We start from the raw sequence: 24,401 nt of genomic DNA on the forward strand, positions 1-24,401 counted from the left end.
CATTTTAGACTGTGATTTTTCAAGTTCATCAGTAAATGAAAAAAATCTCCTAGTGTTAAAAGGGAATGCATTTGGCTTGGGCTGTGATTTCACAGTGGGCTTAAGATGATCCAAGTAGATGTTCCTAGTGAAGGGAAATTGTGTCCTCTGTTTTGTACAGGGTCTAGCACTTGTGCTGCCTCTCTGACTGCTGTTCTCAGATGAGACATTGACCCTCAGCCTCCATGGGGTGATTTCCTAATGAGGGAGGAGAAAAAAGACCTTTCTGAAGCAAAATAATGTAGTCATGTTAGAGTATGTATCTTGGCATGGTTGCCACATGAAAATACCACTGCACGTAAAGGAAATTTTTTGAGCAGTAGCAAAGCAAAACAGGGAATTTCAAACCACTTAACACGTTCTCCACTTTACCCGCTATTGTGGAGCAGGTGCTGTGCTACCACACAAGCTCAGCAGAAGTGCTCTGGGCCAGGCAGTTGCCTGAGTGTGCTGTTGCAGCTGGGCCTGTAAAGAGGAAGAGAAGTGACCCAAACTTGTCTTGCCACTAGCTCCTGAGCTGGCTGACCACCTTCAGCACAGGCCACTGGCAGTGAGATTTAAGCTCTTACTTCTCTTGCCCTCTGAAGAGGGCTTGAGCAGCACAGTCTAGGCAGGCAGTAGCAGAAAGCTGGATCCCAGGTATGAAATATGCAGGGCTGGCAGGAAGCAGGAGAAATCCAGCAGCAGTAGGTGGCATCCAGTCTACGAAGTATGTCTTGTTAGGACCTAGCACGGGAAGTGATTCTTAAGGCTTTGACATGAGGTCTGTAGTGACAAAAAGTAGAGCAGAGAAGGGAAGTGAAACAAGAAAAAAGAAGCTGAGGGAGTATTTTAAAGAAATGGGTGGTTCCCTCATGCTGCAAGAGACTGTGACGAGACTCAGTCAGTGGCCTGCTCTGATTTCCCTGATTCCAGGACATGACTTCTTTCAGTTCCTTCTAGACACTCAAGAATAGGGAAGCTAGAACAAGGGCTGCACCAAGCCTCATTCACCTTCAAGAACAATAGTTTGGCCCTAAAGCGGTAACTAGTTATCCTGGTGTACATACCTTCACTGCTCTGCAGGAAGCAGAAACCTTTCAAATTGAAAGAAAGGTAATCTAAATAGCAAAAGGTACTGCGAAGAGTGTGTGTCAAAGCCAGGCTATAGTTTCCCATCATCTTGCAGGTTGTGTGGGTGTTACTGTCGGAGTTAGTCTCTTAGACTTAGTGAAGGTCATTTGAACTTTAATAATTCGTTTGTGTTTTGTAGGGGTTTTTTTCTTTTTTTTTTCTTCTCTCTTCTTCCTTGCTGGTGAACCAAAGACCCACAGTGGATGTAGGGAAACTCGGGCTGTGCTGTTGGGCAGATCGTGTCTGTGACTTGGTTTTCCCATTTATAAAATAAGGAGAAGGGCACTGTCCTTCACTGTGGTGCTAAGGTCTGTAAAGGAAAACTGCATAAAACCAGGTGTTCTGTTATTTCAGAGTGTGTTTAAGAAAAGCAGTGTTGTAAATTCCTTTGGATGAAGTCTTTTTGGGTAGAGCTGGATCCTACCATACCTACCTAAAACAGGTAGGAGCCTGTTTTGTCTCTTTGGTTATCTCTGCAGAGAAGAAGCAGGAGTAGCTCAGGGAAAAAGGACATAATTTAGAGGTATCATCTCTCTAAACAGATGTCCAGCCTGCCTTAAAATATTTCCCCTAGCATTTACCTGAGGACTTTTTTTTTTTTTAATTTATTGCCTGCCTAATGGTTTCAGCCTTATCACAAAGTATGACAGCAGCATGTCATTGAAGTATAGCTTGCAGACTGCTAGTGCAGTCACAGACAAGTAGTAAATAGCCCATTCATAAAAAATAAATGCTACTTTTATCATTGTGTCCATAGCACCCATATGTCCAATCTGGGATTGGTCACTCATGCGGAAAAGCTAATAACACTAAGTACTTTGCTTTTAGACTCTACAGGCACAGACAAAGATATGGTAGGTGACCTCTGATTGACCTAGAAGCCTGGTGAAGGCTTGGTACTGCACTACTTCATCCTTTGCCATACTCTGTTTTTTTCCTTTTAAGAAGGTGGTAGATGTGGAGAACAAGGAACTAGGAAAGGTAGAAGATAGAGAATTTAAGGCCTGATTGAGAGAACCCCAAATGTGAGAAGATCTAGCCTCCAGCTTGATGATTCGCCTGAAGTTATGCCCAGGCTAGGGTTCCCTCTTTAGGATTCCTGTGCTCAGACATGAGGGAAAATAACACTTTTGGCTCAGGGAGGTCAAAGTAAAGCAAAAATCTCATCACACAGAATTTCCAAGCGTTCAAACTTTTGGCTGCTGAAAGTGTTAGAGGAGCCTTGAGATTGCTACAACAGTTGCATTTTGAAAGCAAGAGAAGGGAATGCCAAAAAGTGGGTGACCTTCCAGATTTTTAAAAGTTGCTAGAATTTTATTTCATGTGATTCATGTGTCATGGTCAGGACATCCAGTCATGTGATGTGTGTTGGCGTACTGGGGCATGTGGCAGCCGCGTAGTCATGGGGAGTCCTGGCACAATGCAGACTGGCAGCACGACAGTGCACACTTTGTGCCTGCAGTGTGGTGCAGCGTTGCTGTATCTCTCCAGCAGCAGGGTGCCAGGCGCAGACCCTGTTGCCTACCAAAGAGCTCCTCATCGGCTGCATCTGATTCATGGGGCCATGGAGCAGGACAGTAGTTGCATTTGGCAAATGCATGACACGGAGGTAATCATAGTAGGATAGTGTATGCTGGAACCAAGAATAAACAGTCTGGAAAAATGCAAAAGGAGACAGAGGTTATAATATTATATATATAGTCTCTGTGTGTGTATATATATACACATATATGCATACACCTGTATATGTATATAAAATATGCTACCTGGATCTCCAAAACTAATTCAGAGAAAAGCAATGGCAAAAATAAAAACCATCAACAGTATCTTGCACTGGCTGTTTTGGGGGGAAGCTGCATCCACTGAATACTGGAGCAAGGATTAGGAGTACCTAGATTCTGTCTTTCTCCTCTCTGATAGGGAGGAGTAGTTTAGACCTCCAGATGCTTGCTGTTTTTAATAAGGAGTTGAGGTTCATCAGCAGTTTCCAGAGTGCTGCTACAGACAGGGAGGTTCATGGTTCTGGGCTGTCCATTTAATCTGATGTGTTTCTTCATCATTCCATTCATTTCAATGAAGGTTTTAGAACAGGGTATTTCTGGAGCTCTGAACTGACATGTGAATGAGGTGGAATTTTATACTGCACTGATTAAAGAAAAAAAAAAAAAGGTGAAACTCTACTGTCAGCATTGCTAGAAATTACAGTAAATGATATACTTGTATCAGCAGTTTATTTGACAACATAACTACAGATTGGTGACAACTACGGAAAAAAAAAAGAAAGAAAAGGGAAAAGGAAAAAAGACATTTTGATTATATGTTAGTATCTACAGGTTTGGGGGGTGGGGGTGGGGAAGGGCTAAGAAAGCAGATATAGCCTGGATTTTTGCAAATGTTCTGTAGCAGCAAAGGACTAAAATCTTCTGTTAAGATACCTGAAAGCCAGGATCTCATTTTCTTTATTATAACTATGTCCCAGTGCTGAGAATAGGACATTTCAGACTGAGTTTCTTCATGGCTCTATAAAGACTGGGGTGCTGTGGGAGGAGGCACAAAGGCACAGGGTGTGCATTAAAGAAGAACGTAAGTGCTACTACGAGCTGTATTAATCTCTCTAGGGTTTTACAGTGTGTAGAATAGCACTCAGGAATAATAGAGCTTCTTAATAAATGGCCAGTCTCTTGACCTTGCTGTATGCTATCAAACAGTGGGGAAAATTAAAATAAACATAACAGCCCATTCTAAATTTTAAACATAATGAAAGAGAATTACAAGGGGTTGGCCTGCCCTTTTGGCAGGCTCAGGGTACAATTGCCAAAAGGAAGAGCAGCGTAAATGTTTGGAAACTGTAATGAACATTACTAAATAGAGCAGTTTCATGATAAAGGAAGGTATGAGTTTTGACTCTTGTACCAGTGTGTTGGAGCTCTGGAGACCACCCAGAATGGGGAGAAAGTTTGTCTGGCATCTGGATCATATAAGTAGATATATAAATGGACCATATCTCAGCATCCATTTATAAACATGAATTTTCAGTTTAAAGCAGTTAGGTGTCCCTTGCTGCTTTCTGCTTATTACTCCTGTCTCCTCCTGGACTGAACATGTCTTCCAACTTCTTATCTCTGTTCTATCACTATCACTGTTTGTGGTCAAGTTCTTAATGAAGATACTTAACTTGATTAGTCCCATGAATGATCCTTCAAGAAATCTTCTGCTCATTTCCTTCCAGCTTGCTGAGCACCTTTTAACCCTGTCCCTGGCATCTCTTTGGAGCCTGTTCTTAACCCCTTTTATAGTGACTATACAAATTTCTGCTTTCCGAACTTCATGACTAGTCTGCCCTGCTTGAAATGATCATTTCGAATGCTTTACTGAGTTTGGGAAGGATGAATGGATATCTGTAGCTTTTTCTCCTGATATGAATTAGAGTAGCCTTCAGGCTGCAGTTGGTAGCCCTGGCGCTCAGTAGGGTGCAGGTACCCTGGGGACAGGGAGCTGTATGTTTCTTTGGTGCTGAAGGTCTATTCTGCTTCAGAAGGGGTAGGGGTGAGAGCAGGATATATCTGACTGGTTCTTTCCAGACAACTCTTTCCCTCTGAAGTATGCAGAAGTACTTGATAGATGCTTACAATAGCGCTCAACCTAAATATTTCTGCTGGAATCGAGAAACAAATATCTCTTTAAAATGACTTTCAAAAATTGTCTGCAGATTTACCCTCCGTTATAACTGGTCCCAGATTTGACAGTCTCATGCAATTGTAACAGGTGCTTTAGGAAACTATAAACCTTCTTAAAAAGAAATACCAGAGAAATACTAAGGACTGCAAAGATATTACTAAAAATGGCAGCATGTTAGGACACTTGGACTAAATTTTTGGTTGTATATTTTTTACTTATAGTGTTTCCCCTAGATTCTGATGGCTTTGTCTTTCAGTGGCGTAAATGGCTTAGATGTACCAAGGATTTGGCCTTCTTCATACAAAATGGACAGCTAAGATTTAGAGGAAAGATTTATCTTCATGAGCAAGGGGAAATTTTCCTTCTTTATGACGGGCCCAGCCCTTTAAAGCCTCTGAAAGGAAACCAAATATCTGTAATTCCCAGGAGGCGTCTCAGAGGATCAGAGCTAAAATGTTACTCTCTGAACTATCAGATACAGAGACCTCTGCGTGACCCTTTGCATCTGAGAGTCTAGCCAGCCTGGCTGTGGATTTGCCAGAAGAACCTATTTCTCCTATAACCAGAGGCTGAATGAGAGTGCACTGTTACAGAAGTTTAAATAAACCACATAAGGTCAGCCGCTGCTTAAATCCTTACTACCAGGTCTGTAGATATTTTTGCTTTGTTTCTAAGTGAGCCGAGAGTCCTGGTGCCAAAGGGCAGCATGTAAATTGTGCTGTTTTTCTGAAGCATGCAGGGTAATAAATGGTGCTGTCAGTTGTTTTCACTCAAGTGACAGATTTATTCTCTTCAGAATGAATGACCAGGAATGGCCATTATTGCAAAAATTCACTGTGTATCATCTTAGGCCTGTTGTTTAACAAATAATGCTGAAGTCTAATTGCCTTACTCTATGGCCAAGTATCTATGACCTAATGTGTTTTTTATTGAAGACATGTAATTTGCCATTGCTTTTGATGTACCATCAGATTGAATGTCTCCGTGAATCACATTTGCAATCTAGTTCCACACGTCTCAGAGGAATACTCCTTATCCCATTGTTTTCTAGTGATCAGGGTAAAAACAATCCTTTCTAACATGAACTATTATGCTTCTGTTTCTCGATTTCTAGGCTGAAATTCCAGCTCCTGGCAGATGCACTGAAGTTTAGTAAATCGGTTGGGTGTGGGAATATACTATGTTTTATAGTACTATCAAGGAGCAGTTTTAAATCTCAATAGCGCTCTTTCCAGAGTCAACCTGGTATTAACCTGGAATTTGATCCTGCAGTTCTGCCCAAAGGCCCCCGAAATCTGACTGCAGCCCTTTCTAATAGCGCCTTGTTTTCCAACATGAAATTGCTGCAGCTGGTTAACAAGTCACCTCAGAATACAAACCTCATCACTTCTTTAAGGCCTTGTGATTCAGTAAAGCTCTTTTTCCTGTAAGCCTGTGTTCCATTTTACCAATCAACATTGCAATCTTTTTAATGTTTTGGTAAACGTGTGAGATTAGAAAAGAGCATCTAAAACTGAAAGGCTTACATAAAGCTTTTGCTCCACAGTGTATTTTAGAAAGAGCTGATTGCAGACAAATGTTGTTGAAATTTAGTTTAGTTTCATTTTAAAACAATACAGCTCCCATGTGCCAAAAAGAAGGCAATAGGGATCAGAGATTAAACTTTTACTTGCAACAAACTTCTTGCTTGCTTGTAGCTATGGAAATCCATTGTGGCTGGAGAATGCAGTAAGTTGGTAACAAAAAAGCGTATCAGAGATGTTCAGAGACTTGATCATTACTGTAGTTTGATCCATTTCATGGTTGTATTCTCTGTAGTTGGTTTTACCCACAGAAGATGTGAGATAAAGCACATTACCCATCTTTCCCAATGACTGTGATGGACCAAGAGGATCATTTCCCACGTTTTAGCTGCCGCCTGGAGAGCTGCTGAGCTGCAGCTTTGTCTTTTCAGTAGGATGGACCAAACATCTGCCGCTGGGCTGGCACATGGGGCAGTAGCTGTGGGATGAAGCACCTTGGGGGCCAGAGGAGGAGTTTGGCTGGGGGGCTGAGGTCTGCCTTAACAGCCATTTCTTGCCTCTTTTGAGGCAAAGTGGCAGAGGCAGCTTGTGGGCTGTCTGCTGTTGGGCCACCTGGGGTAGTGTGTTACAAGCTTCCTCTGTTATTAAGATTTGGGCAACATGCAGGTTTTGCACTGGTGTAGTGGGCTCAATTAGGTATGCAGTGATTTAATTTGAAGTTGTTTTGAATGGTCATATCAACATGTCGTTAGTGTGAATTCTGTACTAGTTAAAGATGCCTCATGCTACTGGTGTAGTTTTCGTCATCTGTAGTTGTACCGAAATACTTCTACACTGGAAAACCTGTTTTTACAATAGCATCAAACTGTTTTAGTCACACTAGTATAGTTGCATCAGTACAACTTTTTATGTGGAGAAAAACTTTTAGCAGACGTTTACCACCAGGGTTTGCATTTGCTTTTTTATTACAATAATGCTCCAATAATGGACTTTCTCTAGCAGCAAAGGCCAAGGTCTGGTTTGTCAGTAGGTGAGGGTGAAAAAGGGGAAAGAAGATGGGGAAAGAAATACCAGGGTTGCAAGTAAGACAAGACCTCAGGCTTGTGTTACAGGCATTCAGAAATCGTGGAAGCACGATGGACTGTCAGTGGCATGTGTGGCTCAGTCCCTGTGCCACCACCGTTAGCACCCTGTGGGGTGGGGAGTGAAGTCCTTCAGGCATGGGAAATCCCCACCAGAGTGAGCAGGACCTGCACTTGCCGGAGGAAGCATCTCTGAGGATGCTGCTGAGGATGCTCGCTCAGCGAGCAGTTACTCTTCAGCTAGAGCAATTTGCTAGCTACAGCCCAAGCACCAGTTGTTTTGTTCTGTTAAAACAAATATCCAGGAATTTCAGCTACAAACTTTTCCTATCACTCAGCTCTTATCTTGCTCCATTGCAATAGCTATTTGATGACCTCAGTAGGGGCCTTGAATCCAGTATTCAGTTCTTCAAGTGTGCAACAAAACTTAGGTTTTTTCCTAAACAAACAACTTCGTGTAGCAAGAGGTTGTCTCGACCTTATATCTGTTTTGACAAACTGATGGCCTGGCCCTCCTCCTCCACGTTTGAGGGTCTGAAGGAAGGATGTGGCTTGGCTTGCCAGACTCTCTGCTTGGTGAGGACATGTCTCATGTAACTGCCTGGCCAAGCAAAGGAGCGAACTATATCCCTGACCTGAAAGGCAACTGCGGCTGATTGGTTTTACCTGAGCTACTGCCCAAGCTTAGCTGGCAGCTAGGGACAGTGCAGACTCATGGTGCTGCAAAGCATTTGTCTGAGCGCTGCGGCCGTGCTTATCTTTTCACTGTGAAATATTATCCCTTCATGGTTAACAACTAGCAGCGAACCTGCTCATTGTGGAAGCCGTATGGCATAATTAGCCGGTTAAAGAAGTCTGCCTATTGATTAACTGAACTAAATGACCCATAATTAACAGCACAACTGTGGAGCTAATCTATTTGGTGGTGTTTTCCTTCTCCTTAAAGATTTGGACCCTGCAAGTCTGTTCATTATTCGGGGATGGGTTGGTGAGGAGTCCGTGTCGTGCGGTAATTGAGTTAGTGTGCCCCTGCGGGGCTCTAAAGCACACGCTGATGCGCTGCAAAAGGCCTGCTGGCGTATTGCTTTAATCTCTCGGGCTGCGGAGGTATCGGGATGAATCCTGCCGACTCTGGGCACGTTTCTTCTCTTTTTGATAGCGCCCTGAGACACCTGCTCCAGATCACCTCCGGTTTAGGGGGGGTGTATGTGTGGAGGGTGTTAGCTTCAGACCACAAGAAGGGCCCCGCAACGATGGGCTTTTGTGCGCTGCCGTGCTGCTGTTAGAGGTCCCTGTGTGCTGTAGGCAGGTCCAGCAAAGGCTGGGCCCTGGTTAACGAGAGACGGCGCTGGAGCTGAGGCTGCGGGGAAGCTGTTTGTTTAGTGTGCACTGACGCTTCCTTATTAAAAGCTGCCTATTTATAGTTGTGATTTTTTTATCAAGCGTGATACACTGTCTCTATAAAACACACAGACTGGAACTTAAGCTGAAGAGTTTAGGGGAACTCGTATTTAGACCTAAATACCATTGAATCTCTCATGACTATCTCGGTAAAATGTTGCTTTCTTCTCAATCTTCTTTTCTCAGATGTCCCATTTAAAAAAACTTTATGTCAAAGGGAGTTCGTTGCTCTGCTCTCCTTTTGGTGTAATGTTATAAAAACTAAAATCAATGGCTTGCACTAACTTTCGCAGCCAGTGGTGAGACCACCCGGCCTGCGTGACACTAGCTAGTACCACTGCTGTACCAGGCTGAGTTACTGATGGAATTAAGTTACAGTTTCAAATAGTCAGAAAGAAATTAATTAAAAAAAAAAAAACCCTCTCAATTTTCCTTCCTTCCCTTCACCTTCCCAAACAATCCCCCAGGAAAAAAAGCAGAATTAGAAATCTGACCATATCACCTCTGAGTTTACAGTTAAATGCGTCCTTAAGTATTAGTCTTTGCTCAGTTAGGCCCACTGAAATAATCATAAATATTTCCACTGACTTTACATCCTCTCCTGTGCAGTAAAAGCTCTAGGCTGTGTGCTGTTTTGGCACTGAAGGGGGATTCTTTCTCCACGTTATTTCCCTTAACCTGTAAAACGTCTCAGTCAACCACAACGAAAAGCGCTGGCCGCAGCATTTGCTCTGCTGGTGTCCTCAACCTGAACCAGGAAAGGAGCCTCTCATACAGCAGCGTAGAGAGACCAGGCTTTGTCCTTGCCCTGGTCCCATAGCAGCGAGTGAAACGCCCGCCAGCACGGGGACGGGGGCTGAAATCTCAGTGGGAATGTTTGGGGAATTCCTCCGTCGCTGAGAGGGGGCACCTTCGGCCCTGCCATGTAGTGCTGCTGGGAGAAAACTGGGGCAGCGGCACACCGAGGTTGTGGTGATTCTGAGCTCATCTGCACCCCACAGAAAGACTACGAGAGCCAGAGCTGCTTAGTGCCAGCTGGGATGTGCGTGGGACACAGAAGTGCGGGGCAGGAGCCCGAGGTGCTGCTCCTTTGGGCTGGGAATTTCATGTTTTTTCCTCCCTCGTCTCCATCTTGCTCTGAGTTTTTAGGCTTCTGTGTCAAAATGGCCTCCAGCTTAGTGAGGCAGTTTCTAAACTTAGCCCCAGCTCTGATGGTTTGAACTACAGTTTTGGAAGCTGCGTTTGTGTCTCTGCTGTAAAATACTTTGGTTCGTATCCAGCCAGGGAATAGCCTTACTGCAGAGATCCTCTACAGGAATCATGCAAGGAGTGTAGCTGGAGCTGCAGAGAAACATTATAAGCAGTTATAAGAGAGCTTGTAAGTGAAGCAGGTTGAGAATAAAACCCTATAGTTTCCCTTTAAAGCTGATTTTAGTTCATTCTGTCTTTCTTTCTTTCATAAACATTGCCATGAGGTAATATTTAATTACCTCCCATTAATATTTTGACACCTTCATGCAATGTCTGACTGGCAGAGATGAGTCCAACTCAACATTTGACCAAGATCCAGGAGGCCGCTTTGGTCGTGATGGTGGGAAGGAACTTCTGACAAACCCTGGGGAGACAGAGGGCTGTTTTCTTTCCCCATCTGCAAAAAGCTATGATGCCATTTGCATCACATCACTCCCCCACAGCTGGAAATCCCGCCAGCGGCGCACAAGTTTTTCTGACTGTAAGTCCACTAAGAGGCAATGAATTTGCTCCTTGCAAAGATGCAAGCAAGAGCTTAGAGTTGCATGAAATCCCCCAGAAGCTCTGCTGTGGGCTTCCCTTACGCGTGTATGTTTGAAAGACTTTGGTTAGGGATTCTTCTTTAGATGTTGAACAAACATCTTGGAAGGCAGGAATCACTGAAATGCCTAGTTTGGCATCTTGCCAGCCAGTGAAAAGTTCCTTAGTTGTAATGTCATCAGAAAGAGAATGAAATGTCTCCTCTCCCATTCTTTGCAGGAATGATATATTTTTTGCCATATTTGATACTTTTTAAAATTTCAGATTTGCTCAGTATTGGATTTCCCCCCTCACCAGGTTAATCTTTCTTCCAGGTATTATTTCATGAACAGATATAGATCTCTTTCTTACCTTTTGTTATCCAAAATGATGTTTTAGAAGAATCATCTTCTCTTAACAGTTATCTTTCAAAGTGAATCACAGGTATCTGAAAAAATTGTGTCTGAGAGAAGTATTCCTGCTCCCGTTTCACTGGTGGGCTGAAGCATGGAGAAATCTTTCCAGGGACATCTGAACAGCTGGTGGCCCTTGATTCCAGCTTTGGTGCTTTCTTTCCACAAGCCCCTGCTGTCAGGTATTTCCAGTCAACCAAAATGTGAGGTTAGGTGAAAAAGTGTGAGGGCTTTTGCTTTGGAGGACAAGCAGTGAGTGACTTGTTGCTTGCAGTAGCTTGCAGATCCCACTGGCAAACCTTGAGCTTGAAAGATTTTATTCTTTTTCACTATATATAATTTGTATGTTATTAAAGAGGCTATGACTGCATCAGCAATCATTTCTTAGCAACTCACTTTATACCTCATGTATCATCATACAGCATAGAGATACTGTTAGAAGTGCCTTGCTTGCATAACATAGCTTTAATAGCTATAACAAGGCAATTAGAACATCATTCCACTTGAACTTTAACGTAGTAATTTGCAGTAAGTAATCCCACTCTGAATCTATACACAGCCTGTGTTGTGAACAAATATCAGAGTGGCCTTGTTTATGAAAGACAAAAATGTCACAGCTGCCGTTTCTGGCCAATGGGATGGAATTTGGGTTGATGTTCCACCATGCCGAACTTGCCGCGGACGCTAGATGTGGCGCATGTTCACTGTGAGATTGCTTGCCGAAGGCAGCATCCGGACTTGTTGCGTTTCTGCGACTCGGAGACAACTGGGCGCTGGCGAGGTGCGTGTCACTCAGTGCCCAGGTGTCCTTAGCGGTCAAGGCCGTGGAGTCTGCAGCATTGCACTCCTTCAGCCATTTCGTGGAGGGCAGAGGGAGGGTTTTGTGCTTCTTCCCTCAGGGTGAGGAGGAGTGGATACCTGCATCAGTAAGAGCAGGGAGCCCTGCTTTGACAGCTCTCCTGGGACTTTTTCTGCTAATGCTGCCCAGAGCTGTGTCATAGTGGAATCAAAATGCTCGTCTACTTGTCTATTAGTGTAACCGTTACGGTAAGATTTTGTCCCTTGTGGGTGTTTTAGCCCGGATGTTCTGCACCTAGTGGTAGGCACTGCTGTATCGTGTTATCTGAACTGAGCTGTACGCCGTGCCCCAAGGGAAGGGACAGAATTATCCTCCAGGTGTGGCACTGAGGCTCAGAGCAGATTCTTCTCTCGTACTCCTTGCCCAGAGAGAGACTGGCTTTGAAAAGGGGACATTTAGATAGCAGAGATCCTTTTGGTATCAAACGAAAAAGAGCCTTGGGAGAGACCAGTAAAGCTAAGAGCAGAATAATGGTTGCATCTTTTGCAGCATGGAGCGCTTAACCCCAAACATTTCTGAATTTCCAAGCAAGTTTCCTACCCTCTGTTGCAGAGGGGATAGTGGAGAAATACAGGTACTAATGAAGCCTTGTGATCTGAGATTATGTATCTAAATTGTGTCCCAATGCCTCTATATTGGGGAAAAGCATTTCTGTTTCATGACGGGTCAAGCGTATGCCAGCTGACTGCTGCTTTTGTGCCCAAGAGCTAAGTGGCGCTGCCAATGCAAGTTCTTGCTTGTCTTGAGAAACCACTGCTCATATCAGGAAAGCTTCTCCAGGTTACCCTAAGGATGTTCACGTGCCTCTGAAAAGAGAAGGAAGTGGGAGAGAGGAAACGTTTGAGCCTGTGTCTCGCCTGATCTCTCCTCTCCGGTGATCAGATCCTATCTCTTATCCCATCCTTCTGAATATCTTTAATGCTGAAATTTAGACTGTTAGTGTCCTTTTGCTAGCAACCATGTGTTCAGCTTGGTAAAATGCATAGGTATAAGAGTGCTTACGGTGAGGAGCTTATGATCTGGAGAAAACAGGAAGTGATATTTTGGGTATCAGCACTACAGCAGATGTTTTTTTCTTGACCTCATGCGTTTGGACAGAATAGGTTGTAGTATCATCCAGGACCAGATGTAGAGTTAATGATTTATTCCATTTCTTGCAGATTTTTTATGACATGGGCATAGTAAAAATGTTTCCAGCCAAGGAGGGTAAGGAATATGCCTCCCAAACTTCTGAAGTAATAACCAAGTGCTTAGTTTGATAGCAGTTAGAAGAAGCTTTCCATGGGATGGTTATCGGACACATGAATCACAGTAATATTGACAGAAACCAGAGTCACCTGTGCTGGGTGTTGAACCTGTAGCACGAGAGACACCTCATCTTCCAGAGCGAGTGCTTGGCAGGGTCAGCTAGGATGGTTGCTCAGGGTCCTGGACAGGGAAGGCGGGGATGGCTGGGTGAAAGGAGTGAGGGAGTCCCTGACGCACACAGTCTTCCCCCAGCACAGGCAGACATGGATGGAGAAGGTGGCTGCAGTTCACAAAGCCTCTGGCAGGACCCCATGGTTACCATGTCCCAGGCAGTGCTTTAACCCCAACGCCTCCTACGGCCCCCACGTGTGCACCACCCACGTTGCTGGCCCCCAGCATTGCTGGGGGGCAAAACCTGTAGCTGGCTATGCAGCTGCCACAAAAGGTCCTGTACATGCCAGGAGGATGCTCTGGCTGCACTCCTGCCATGCACTTTGGAGAAAGCCCCAGTGACTAATTTGAGTTTTTCTCATCAGAGCATCTCGGGACCTGCTCTGTGAGGCAGAGTATCTGCAAGCGAACATCAGGTGCAACAGGGAGTAAGGGAATAGGAAGGGAAATGTGTCAAGAGCTCCAGGCACTGCTTTCCTTCAAACCAAATTCCTTCAACAGCTGGATCCCCCACTGCTCCTGTTCATAAAAAGTAAATGACTTCTCAGATTTATTAGTTACCTCCAGGTGCAATTTATCAATTCCAGGCTTGGCCCTGCCCAGGCAGCTAGGGAGAGGCCTGTGTCTTTGATTAATGTGCTATCCCGCACAATGGTGGCAGATTTCTTACAGGGGTTTAATTCTAACAGATTCTTAAAAATAACAAGAAGCATATTCAGCAAGCTGTTTAAGAGGACACAGAGCCGAAGCACAGTTCGTTCTCTAAAGCTTTGAAGTGTTTGCAGGAGGGATTGAAGAAACCTTTGCCAAAGCTGGGGAGGATAACGGGCGCTCTTATTGCAGGATAAATGGGGAAGGGGGGAAAAAAGGAACGCATACAACAGCTCATAATGAAAACAGGAAACTGAGTGTTTTCTAGACAGAGTAGAAGAATAACCAAAAAAGGTTAAGGATTGGGCTCTTGGAAAAAAGAAGGTGTTCCTCTGAAAGATGCGACTTTTGGTTCTGAAGTTGTGAAAGAGTAGAGGGAAAATCAGTGGAAGCAGGTAAGAAAAAATAGAAAAAAATAGGAAAAAAAGGATAAAAAACAAAACCTTGGACTGTTGTACGGAAAAACACCAAAGCTTCACTGTAGCCCTTCCCCCTTTTCTAATGGTGTATCATCCATAAATATGCAGGACTGCATCAAGAGAATGCTTTTTTTCCATCTTTAGTTTCTTCTCCTTTTAGCCGTTGCCAAAAAGGAAAATGTTACACGTGGATACCTTTTGGAGGCTGAGCCAAGGTGAATTCTTGATCCTTTGGCCCCTTTTCACAGATGGGATTATATTTACTTTTCCCTTTTCAAATACACTAGAGTAGTTCTTTTTAACAGTTCAGTGTCATTGAAGGAAACAATGCAAGCCCATATGAATGCAAAGGCAAAGTAGTTTGCTATTTTCCCATGGCATTAGGATGTTGGACCACGAATGGTCTTATGATGGTTTACAAGAATTCCAATACCATGCTGTGCCTGCATTGGCTGCTGATGGCCCTCCTAGGTGCTGTAGTTTAGATTTCAGTGTGACAGAGTGTTTTCACACCCTTTTTAAGCAAGAACATCATAACCCAGTTAAAGGGCAGTGTACTTCAAGACTTCAATGCATATTTATACCACCTATTTTAGGTATCTACTTTCAGATATTTCTATATGGTCAGTGCAAAAAGGATGCGCATCTCTGGAAGGTGACTCACAACACCTAAAATAGACTCCTATTCTCAGACATTCTCTCTCTGCACTAGTTATAGAAGGAGGCTAGAGATATTAAGATCCTAGTTTCAGCACGGTGGTTGCCTGAAGTAGAGAGCATTAATACCCTCTTTGTTTTCCTTGATGCTAGAAGTGAGATGGCTGGATAATGGCAAGCTACCTATAACACAGGTCATTTGGTTTACATCTTCACTGTGCTGTTACCACAAGCTTCAGGAAAGGGAGTTCAAGGCCACACAGGTACTTGAGGCTTGTTCAGGTTGTCAGTTTGTTCTGAAGCTTGCACTGCTGTATCTCCAATGCATGGCTGTTGAGGTTGGCTGAGTTACTGCTATCTGGAGTACTTCCAGTTGTGGTGTAGACATACTAAGTGTTTTAGGAAGGCAAGTTAAAGTGCCTTCCCCTAGCACACTGATATTTCTGTGAAATGCCGAAGGAAGTTGGTTGAGATTCCTGGCTCCATGCCTTTCCCACTGAAAGAATTCTGGAGGAGACATTCACTGTGGTCTCCCCTCATGTCAAGGCACCATCCTCAGCATCAGACTGTGTAGCAGCAAAGTTGGCTTTGAGAAGGACGCACAAAAATGTTAAGACATGGGAGTTAGTCTGAGGGCTGACGTTCATTCACTTACTTTCTTGCTAGTGGAAGGAACACAAAATGGTGTGCCTGTGGACAAGGTGACAGGAGTACGAGGCAGATTGTGCCCCATCATGTTCATCCCTCGGAACAGGAACACAGCAGCTCAGGGTGGCGCAGCCTGGAGTTCCTCTCCCCTCACCCCCACTTTGCATAGCTCCTCTGGAGCCACGGTTGAAAATTAACCCAAGAGTTAGCCATTTGTAAACCAAGCTGACAGGAAATTGCTGGCTTTGTGCTGAAGAAGTCATTACCTTAAGCTTTATTGCTGTGTGCAGAGTTTACTTGTGACAAAGTAAATGCGCAGAGATGTCTGTAAATAGGGCTGGGATATTGCTGTGTTAACAGCTCCATGGTAAGCTATCAATCAGCAGAACAGTATGTAAGAAAGCATTAAAAGCCACTGCTGTAAACACAGTCACACACACACATGCACACGTGCACGCACACCCGCTCACTCAGACTGTGCGAGCTCTGCACGCATCCCAACAGTGCAGCAAACTTGCAGGCTTTCATCGCTACTGCTGTAGCCATGTTGAGGAGAAGCACACTTTTGTATGGTTTTTAGAGGGCTGTGCAAAGTACATCTGGGAATACGAGGGAAACCATACAAAGGATATTTGGACCTAGAGATTTTTGGACTTTGGTCAGCTCTTCACGGGTTTGCGGGCTCCCAGCTAGTCTGTACTTCTTTCCACTGAAGGCAGTGGTGTGACGCTGATTTACACTAGTTGAGGCTCTCCATTGCTCACCGTCTAGAGTTACACTGGGGTGTGGCCTTCGCCAAAAAGAAATATTCTGCCATTTGACTTTAGCAGTATCTTAAGAGGTGTACAAATGCAATTATTATTGATTCTCTCCAAATGATCCAAACTTTTTGGCCAGTGGGCTGCTGTTGATTCTCCATCTTCTCTGTTGACTTTCATGCTCCAGTTTTGAACTTTTGATGGACCAGATGCAGACAATGGTTTGGGAACCAGTAGACTAAACTGGCATGGTGATCTTTGTGCATTAAAAATTGCTGAACAAACAAAGAATGATAGAAATGTCACAAATGAATAGTTCATCACTGGATGAAATCCAAAACCCTTGCCAGTTTTTTTGCATTGCAATCAATACAGATTGGTAACAAGCTCAGGTTCTCAGTTAGTGTGTATATATGGATTTTTTTTTTCTGATCTGCAGTCTGTAGTAATCTGAACCCCTCTTCACTGAGAGCTAGCTGGACTGCAGTGTAACATTAAAATGTGTAATCACCTTGCACTGCTAGCTGGGTGTCTGTGGCCAGGGAACTACCTGAATTGTGCATGTTGGTCAGGATGCTTCATAGCCCTGACTTGTCATTAGAGATGGTGATGGTATTGGGGAGCAGGGAGCACTGGGCTGAGGGCAGCCCTCAGAAAGAGCTGGGCTGAATGCGGTGTGAGCTTTGGCAGCCCTGTTGCTTTGGATGGAGGAGCATTGCCCAAGAGCTAGTGTGAGATCTTGGTATTCTTTGAGCTTTGGGTCCTGTCTGTTAACTGTATGGGTGTGAAGGGGAAGAATTTTTTTTTCATAATGCCAGGACTGGTCTTGTTTAAAATAAATGAGCTAACGGGATGCGCTGTTCAGGCTACTCGAACTATAGTAGAAGTGGTGCTGTGGGGAGAACGCATGCACTGAAAATAGGTTGATGTCTATGTGCTCATGTGGTTGGTATGTGTTTAAAGGACATAGGTGGTGCCCAGAAGGAACATCTCCCCTCTGCCTATGTTCCCCAGGCTGCTGGTTAAAAGTGTCTGGCCACCAGGCAGCTTTAGCTGCAGAGCTGTTAAGCTCTTCTCCAGCTCACAAAACTCTGGCAAGGGAAAGATGTGGGTTTCTGGCTTATCTGTGTTTTCTCAGCCTCCCTTTACACCGTCTGAGCACTTCAGGATGTCTGCTGCTTTTTATGTGCTGCTTCCCTGAGAGCCAGCCCCCCATTTTTGATGCCGTTTTGTTTTTTGCCAAAACCATAGCAGCCCACTGCAAACACATGTTTCTGGCCTTTTCCGGCTTCTGCCACTTCTGTGAGTGATAAGGTCAGACAGGAAATAAAAGCGCGTCACTTGGGGGTCAGCAGAGGGGCAGGCTGAAGGGATTTCGCAGGCAGCAGCCATGCGGGGCTGGCCAGCCGTGCTCAGGCAAGGGCAGCTCCTTAGGAAGCTGGAGCCCTGCGGTTGCTGTTGGAGAGCAACTGCTTCCTCCAGGACAGCAGAACCGCTGCATTCGAGGGACTCCTGCGGGTGCTACAGCTACGTGCGGGAACGGGACGCAAAGGGTGAAAGGTGACAACATAAATCAGATGACACTGCCGCCTTCCTACCTCTTTCAGCCTGCATTCTCACAGCTCTTGCCAGTCCTGGGCTGAGAAGCTGCAGGGTTTTGCACGGACTGATAAAATCATGTTTCCCCATAAATAAACCCTGCCACTGGCCTGAGAGACTCAGTACAGGTCCTGCCACTTGGACAGGGAGACAAAGAAACAGAGCTGTGCTTTTTGTTGCCTTCCAGCCTTGGCTTGGGACTGCCTGTGCTCTCTTCGCATCCACAGCCACATCCTCCTGGATCCCTTGGCTCCATGAGGTGCAGAAAAGAGATCCAGCGGCTCCTGGATCCCTGGCTGAGGCAGGGAGGCTGTCTCACCAGTGCCAGCCGCCGAGGGCTGCAGCGTGCTCCCTGCCCAGGCCTGGGAACGCATTCCCCAGCAAACGCAGCAGAAGCAGCTGCTGCCCTGAGGAGTGCAATAGCAAGAGCTGCTTGGGAATTTTTCCATCAAACGCTTTTAATCAGAAAATGCTTACCTTTCCCTTCAAAACCCAACTCAGTGGGATAAATATTCTGAATGTAAATATTCAAAAAATAATACTGAACTTGCCATGTTTTCTTGTATTTGAAATGACTTGGTGTTGAAACTTCAGTTAATTGATACCAAAAACACTTAGAAAATAACCCAGGAGTTCTACGATGTCTGGAATGAATTGAGCCTAGTTTACTCTGGATGTGTGTGTCTTTGCTGATGTTGAGTTTGGGAAAACTGTCCCCAGGGCTGGGGTCTAAGCGATCTGTAACAGCTCTTTCCCCCATAGATTCTCTGGTGTCTGATCAAGGTTGAGCACGCACTGCAGCCTTTTGTTCAGTTGAGGTTACTCATAGTATCTCTCTCCTTTACGTGGATGTCTATTTTTATGAACCTTTGAGGAACTGAATCAACTCTGAGGCTGTTATCTCTCTGTCAAATTCGGCTGAAATTGCTCAATGAGTTCAAAGTTGTTGAGGGAGACACAGACAGACATAGCTGGTGTGAATGCATGAGCTATAGGAAACCAGACTGACAGGTTGAAATGAGAAACACTTTAAAATTGTCAAAACAAAAAGCTTCTCAGTGGCCTGCCCTGACTTTTTGTCCAGATTATTGTTTCCTAAACCCCCCTGAGATTCTGCTAGCTGCCCCAGCCCCATGGGGCTCCCAAGGACCCCACGTTGCAAAGCATAGCACCAGCTGTGTTGACAGCACAAGGGACACTTGAGATTAGCAAAAGATTTGGCACTGGCTTTTCTTGTGGCCTCTCAAGTCTGAGAGTGGAAGTTCATGGCCGGAAGCCCATCCATGGCTGGAAGCCCATCCATGCCATTACCAACCCACCCCCTGAGAGGAGTCCGCATGAGAAACTCATTTGATTTGTGTTTCCTTTTGCCAGATGCCTTTGAATGAAAAGGGATCTGACACTAGTTAATTAGACACAGGTGCGGTTAGAAAAATAGTTACAATAATGAATCTCCTTTTACTGATGCCTGCTGCTGTTTCAGTACTATCACATCCATTCACAGGATGGTTAATCTTTTAGCCAATGTTTTGGGCAGGGAGCTAAACACCATCAAGAAGAACAAATGGCCCTGTTTCTCTTCCCTATCATGGCTATCAACCAGAGCCGTCTCTGGCATAGCTAGTAGGTTGATTTCTGGTTGAGCATTAGAGGCAAAATTCATCTGTCCAAATGTGGACACATAGTTGTGGATGTCTACATTTGAGTTAGTTGTCTAGACTCTTGTTTATAGGAAAGAAATGGGCAACCCTAGGACATGAGTCATTGTATGCTGGAGTAAATGTCTAAAATAGGTCAGATGAATCATTCTCTAAATGTGCCTTTTTCTCTTCTGTGACTATAAAGGGAGTCCAAAGTCACCAGGCTGGGGGAAAACACAGAGATAGCTTTAAAGTATGGTAAGATGAATCCCAAGTCAGATAGCTTGTTTCTGGATAGGTTAAGTTAGCTGCTCTTCTGTTTGCATATCTTTCTGACATCCATTGGCCCTACGCTTTTGTTTTTCCTGTTGTAAATTAACCTGGGACTGAGATGCCATTTTGTCCCTTTAGCTTCCACTGCAGTTACTTCAAGGATGAGTCCCAAGCACCTGCCTTTTCTCTCTTCTCAGTGCCATCAGACTGGACTCAACTTCTTAGCTTATTTCAAACCTACCCCTGGGCCTGGGCCTTTCCTTAGTGCTGCTGTGCATCTCTGCTTTTCTCTCTGTTGTGAAACACTGCAGGGGACCTACTTTTCCTGCAGCCAGTTACATGGATTGCTTTGTCCTTTCACATGATGTGGCTGCAAATGTTTCAAGTGTACTTGTGTTCCCTAGGCCAACACAACCTTCTCTGAATTGCTCAAAATATCCTTAAGCCACTGGTAAGCAGCCAGAGTCCCCACCTGTGGGCAGTGGCACCTAACTGGCTGAGATGGACTAACAGTAGCTTAGTGTTACTGCTATTCTGATGAACTGTCATAACGAACATATAAGACTGTCTCAGCTGGGAGGTTAGGTAGGTATATTATCCTGAATCTCCTTGCTGACTGACTTCCATCTTGTTGCTGTTTGTCGAACAAAAGAAATGTATTTGACTTCCAACTGACCCAAATCCTTCCAAGTAGGCTTGGAGCCTAGTCCTAGAAATGCAGCATTATTTTAACAAAACCAGCACTATGCTGATAAACAGAATGGTGGGAGGAGGGAAAGAAACTATTCATAACACATGGTGCAGGAGATGAGAGAAAGAAGAAAAGAAAACAGAAGAGTGCAGATAAGATTTTTGCTGCAGGTGTTTTCTCAAGTTTTGGCTAGGAGATAAAGGAAAACCTGCAGAACATCCAGATAAGCCCATTAGTCAGGTTAGCTGAGCACTGTTTTATTTCTCATTAGTGTTATCTAGACCCTCTGGCCCCAGAAAAATCCCAACTTTATTCTTTTCTCAAATAGTATTTTATTAAAAAATCCTCTGTGTGATTTTTTTTTTTTCTTTACCTTATTAGAACCTTGGAATACTTTCAAATGCTGGCAAGCTGCATCCTGGTGTAAGTGTAGGCAGAACGTGGAGGTGCCTACAGTCTTTCAGCTTGAATCTCTCCCTCAGTGGCACTGAGACTTCAGTTGGCTAGATTAAGCCTTGGACCAGCCTGTCCAGCTCTGACCTTTGTGCGACTCAGTTCCTTGCACCAAGAGCTTATTGGGGTTGAGAGATGTGGGACTAAAACAAGGGCTGTGTGAGCAGCTTGGGAGGAAGAAAGAAACAGTCCTCTCCCCCTGGAGACTTGAGCAACAAGAAAGGTTGTTAGGCAGCAACTGCCTTTCTCAGCGTGGGAAACAGCTGGGACTGGAAGCCGTTGAATTAGGTGCAACAATCTTTCTGAGCAGTTCAGCTGAGTGCTTGAGTGAGAATCCCAGCTGAACTCCCCACTAGAGAAGTTAAATTATGTATTATAATACATATATTCCTGAGAACTGGGTGTGCACCAGCACTCGCTCGAGATGAAAGCTGATGGAACACACAAACTGAAACCACAGCAAGCCTTGCTCTGCTCTGAACTGTTTCCCACTAGGAAACTTCTTTCCGCAGCAGCCTGCCTTTCTATTTGCTCTGCAAAGCACCATCCATTTGTATGTGGGGTGCAAGAGAAGCTCTGTAGCAAGAGATGCTCCAGGAGATTGCTCCCTTCTCAGTGCTCTTTGCTAGCAGTCAACAGAGAGATGGGATGACTCAGAGGTGTTTTCCCTTCCATCATGTACGTTCAAAATCAGCCCATGTTACTAACGAGTGAACATCTTCATCATCCATCTGATGGTGTTTAGTACTCTCATATGAAATGAGTTGGCAATTCCTGTCCGGTTCCTAGCAGGCTGGCATCTACTTCGTAGAAAGACCAGTCATAACACTGATCAGACAGGCTGATGTTTGACTGAATTAGCTGCCCAGCATAGGAGGTGACGCCTCTCAGTGCATAAGGGTGCTTGTCAGGACCTATCTTCTCTGCTCTTGCACCATTCCACATCTCTTTGTCTAATCCAGCTCCTCTCCTGACAGCTTCCTGGCCCTCTGTGTTTTCTTCTTATATCCATAGTTAACCTGACAACTAAAGTTCAGCAAATCTCTTGAAATCTGCCTGTTCCTGGAAACATTCTCACTGCAGTGGTACTTGTGGGTGCTCTATTGTCCTGCAAATACTGAGTTAGAGATTTTCACTGATGCTAAGAAATGTCCTTACTAAAACTGAAGAAGACGGCAGAGTGGGATTCAAATAATAATATGGAGACTTTCCCAAAGTGCAGAGAAAGCTTTGTATTTCTCACAGTTGTGAAGAATATAACAGCTCATCTGAGAAGGCTGCGAGACCTCCACTTCAAGGAGATCTTTAAGAACAGATTGGTGGCCATTTGTCAGGAATGACCTAATTACCTAATGACCTTATTATGGAAGGAAGATGAACTATGTGGTCTCCTGGGGTTCATTCCAGCCCTAGGAAACCTGACTGAGAAAGTCAACAAATACTGAAAGGGGTGTAGGTTTTAGCACTGGAGCGGAAACCGTTCAAGGAAAAGAATGTATTTCAAATTCAGATCCGCTTTCTCAGCAGTGTAGAGTTTGACTAGAGCAAATCCTATCATGTTAGGCATTTGAAATGCTCAGCCAATCAATTATATCCGCAATTATATCTCATTGTCAGTGCAGCCAGAAATCAGAGTGTAGTGTCCTTGGGGCAGAGCATGTGGGGTTTTGCTTTGTATTCTGTCTGGCCCATGTTGGGGAAAACATGCCATTAACAACAGTTGGAACTTCCTCCTATCACTTCCTTAGCATTTAGAGACTTCTAAATAAGCAATAATAAAATACATGGGGAGCAGTCACTAGGTGCAATCTGGTCCTAGGTTAATTTGCATTAAGTGCTTTTCAATTCTCTCTCTTTAACATCATTTTCATGCCTAGCCTGTGTGTTGCTCATTTCCTCTGATGGAGAAGTGAGAAGCACATGCAGCGGAAACCAAGCAAGCCAATAAAAATGATGTGACAGAGGGAAAGAGAAGAACGTTACAAACAATCACTGTTTTGGCTGATAAAGGCATTCTCAGGAAGCTTGCATGTTGTAGGAGTCTGCCATTTTCCTGGGTTGGCAAGAGGAATGGAAGAGAAATCTATGCACAAAATATAGCGTTTCTACCTTCAGCTCATTTTCCACAATATTTAGTACCTCTTCTGTTTTTGCATGTACGTGAAGCAAAAAAGTCTTATTATTCCTGTATTCACTCCGCCTAGAAATACAAACTCTGGAGTATGCTGCAATGACTGATTAACAGCTACTGTGGGCAAGGAACCGGTGACACCATATCCCAAAATCTGCTGGCGCCTTTATCAATGCTGACCTGCTTGTAACTGTTAACTGTCCTACTTTGTGTCTGGTCAATCTTTTAAACTGTGCCCCTGCCTTTGTTTATTTTATTTAATGTCCTCATTTATTGGTTCCTTTTATCAGTTTGGAACACATGCATCTCTGGTTTATGCGAAGCAGAAGGATGGGAAGTAATTGTGCCTAAAACTTGCATGTGCTTTGGACCAGTGCAAAGTGACTGTAACCTGGACCAATGCAGAGGGAGGCAGGAGCTCCCTAGTCCCAATGCAGGTCTCCTGATGCTTTGACAGAGATGCAGGACTTCCAGTCTCCTCTTACTGCGTTCTCCAGCTGCAGAAAGTCGACTTGGAGTGGAGTGGGGGAACAGGAGAGTCCTACAATTGATGCTACCTTGTTTTCCAAATTGTTGTATTTCCCCAGACTAAGTGGCACGTTATCACTGGGATGCCCTTTCTGAGCATCTGCAGTTATATAAGAAACACAGACCAACATGGTAAGTGAAATAACATCCCAAAGTGTCATGTTGTGCATCACAACTCTGTGCTGCTGAGTCAAGAAACCACTAGTAGAGCAGTCCCTCTAACCTGCCAGTCCTTGGCTTATCCCAGGCCCTCACTAAATGCCAGGCCCGCTGATCGGCAGGTTGCTATGTCAAGCTGCATGGTTTTCACCCACTCTAAATAGTGTAAGTGGCAATGCTGCTTGTAGTGACATGGCATCAGAAATCCCCAACATGCAATTGCGCGGGAAGGTCACAGCTCAGTCAGAACAGCACATTAAACATTAAACGCCCCATTTATACGCACTAGTGGCATCTTGCCAAGATGAATTTGAAATGATTAAATCTCCAGCAGTGTCAGTTCCTTTCACAGCAACATAAAACATTTTGCTCCGCTAGTCAATGCGATGATGTTGTGCTGAGGACAACGGACTCGGGCTCTGAGCTGTGTTCATCTTGGTGATTTGTCATTAAAATGCATCTCTTGCTGAGACACGCTACTGGGGTTCCCAGAGGTT

Source organism: Apteryx mantelli, chromosome 17 (assembly GCF_036417845.1).
Source record: "Apteryx mantelli isolate bAptMan1 chromosome 17, bAptMan1.hap1, whole genome shotgun sequence".
Lineage (NCBI taxonomy): Eukaryota > Metazoa > Chordata > Aves > Apterygiformes > Apterygidae > Apteryx > Apteryx mantelli.